The sequence below is a fragment of the Mandrillus leucophaeus genome, unplaced genomic scaffold, assembly GCF_000951045.1.
Source record: "Mandrillus leucophaeus isolate KB7577 unplaced genomic scaffold, Mleu.le_1.0 Scaffold894, whole genome shotgun sequence".
In the NCBI taxonomy this organism is placed as follows: Eukaryota; Metazoa; Chordata; class Mammalia; order Primates; family Cercopithecidae; genus Mandrillus; species Mandrillus leucophaeus.
Genome location: NW_012109741.1, coordinates 919384 through 921732, shown reverse-complemented (window position 1 = coordinate 921732; position 2349 = coordinate 919384).

The following is a 2349-nucleotide window of genomic DNA, read 5'->3' as shown; positions in this document are numbered from 1 at the left end:
ATTTGGGGGCACAGGTGCAGGTTTTTACATGGGTATATTGAATGATGCCGAGGTTTGGGGTACAATTGATCCCATCACCTGGAAAGCTATTAAGTGAACGTAGTACTAACATAGTTACTTTTTCAACCCTTCCCCCCTCCCCACCCCCAGTTCCCCACTTATTCAACAGTCAAAGATCACCAGGCATTGGAAGAAATCCTGCCAACATCAAAGTGAGAGACCAAAACAAACAAAGAAGAAATCAGAAGTCAGAACAAACAGGGCCAATTCAGAGAGCAGTAAAAAAAACCTTCAGATAAAGTGTAATAAATATCCACGGAAAGACAATAGCAAGTATTGCATCGATGAGAAAAGCAAGCTCTGGGAAATGAAAATATTTCGTACCAGAAATAAGAAGTTCATAAACAAAAAGACAAAGAGATGAGAAATAGATCAATGTTTTTTAAAAAAAAAATATGTTAAACAGATGTTCATGGCTCACACCTGTAATCCCAGCACTTTAGGAGACCGAGGCAGGTGGATCTATTAAGGTCAGGAGTTCTAGACCAGCCTGACCAACATGGTGAAACACCATTTCTACTAAAATACAAAATTTAGCTTAGCATAGGTGGTGGGTGCCTGTAATCTCAGCTACTCAGGAGGCTGAGGCAGGAGAATCACTTGAACCCAGGAGGTAGAGGTTGCAGTGAGCCGAGATTATGCCACTACACTCCAGCCTGGGCAACAGAGCGAGACTCCCTCTTAAAAAAAATAATAAATGGATACAAATAACAACAACAAAAAAAGATGTTCAGTCTTTATTTGTGCTTAGTAGATACCTAATATATAGTAGTAGCTGTTATGATCTCACTCAGGAGATAAATTTGCCAATGATCTTTGCACATGAGATTCCTTCCTTTTTCTTTTCTTTTCTTTTTTTTTTTCTTTTGAGAGACACGGTCTCACTCTGTCACCCAAGCTGGAGTGCAGTAGTATGGTCATGGCTCAGTGCAGCCTAGATCTCCTGGGCTCAGGGGATCCTCCCATCTCAACCTCCTGAGTAGCTGGATCTATAGGCACACACCACCATACCTGGATAATTTTTTTGTTTTTATTTTTGTAGAGACGGGGGCCTCACTATGTTGCCCAGGCTGGTCTCAAACTCCTGGATTCAAGCAACCCTCCTTCCTAGGCCTCCCGACGTGCTGGAATTACAGGTGTGAGTCACCACACTCGGCCTGAGATTCTTCTAATTGAAATACATCTTCGAGGACTGTTTTATTAAAACGAATTTCAAAGTTTCACACATATTATTTTAAAACACTAAACTTCGATTTGTACATAGCCATGAGTTTATTCAGCATGTGTAATATACAGTGCAATCGTATTGATTTAAACAACATTAACAAATGCTGGTATTTGTTACCGGCAACAAATTAGACTAGGAAGTGGCATTAAAACAAGGATGAGGGGAAAATATGCAATAGATGCTCCTTGGCCAGTGATGATGAAGGGATGTTCAACAGGTTGGCCTCCGATGCATGTAAGTAAGAAGGTCAATATACACATTGACTCAGCATTGGCTCAGATTTCAACCCCTCCCGAAAAGTCTTAAAGGGGTATTAAGATAAGCTAGTGTGAAAAAGAACACATGGGTACTAGAAGGCCAAAAACACACTGGGGCCTACTTGAGGATGAAGGATGGGAGGAGGGAGAGGATCAGAAAAAATACATATGCTTATTCCCCAGGTGACAAAAATTACCTGTACACCAAACCCATGTGTCACACAGTTTACCTATGTAACAAACCTGCACATGTACCCCGAACCTAAAAGTTTAAAAAATAATAATAAGCTAGCTTTAACATCTAAATACTGTACCAAGTACAGGTCATATTTAGCAGTTAAGTTTCTAAAAAGTCCAGAATATTTCTTTCCAGCTCTATACTTATCTAAAAAGACCAAACACACTAAACCAAAGATGAAACTCAATTTTTTTAAAAAACTGATTTTCCTCATATGGAATAAGAACAATTGCGAAGTTAAATAATTATTGAGTTTCTTTTCACTTACAAGTCCATTCTACCGTTAGTAAAATAATAAAATTAATCCTCACATTTAACTTAAAAAAATTCACAAAACTAACTGAATTCATCAAACAGGAAATCAGGCACATGTGCTTTACAGACAGTTTAATTGTCCTGGAACTGAAGTGTCCTCTACTTCCTCCACAGATAGTTCTATTACCTGATCACTGCTCTGCTGGAGAACAAATCAGTTGCCTTCACAGCCCCCCAAATTGATCCAAATTCTAACACTCAACTTGCTTTGGATAGAGTTTAGAATTTCTACCCCTGGGGAAAAGAACTAA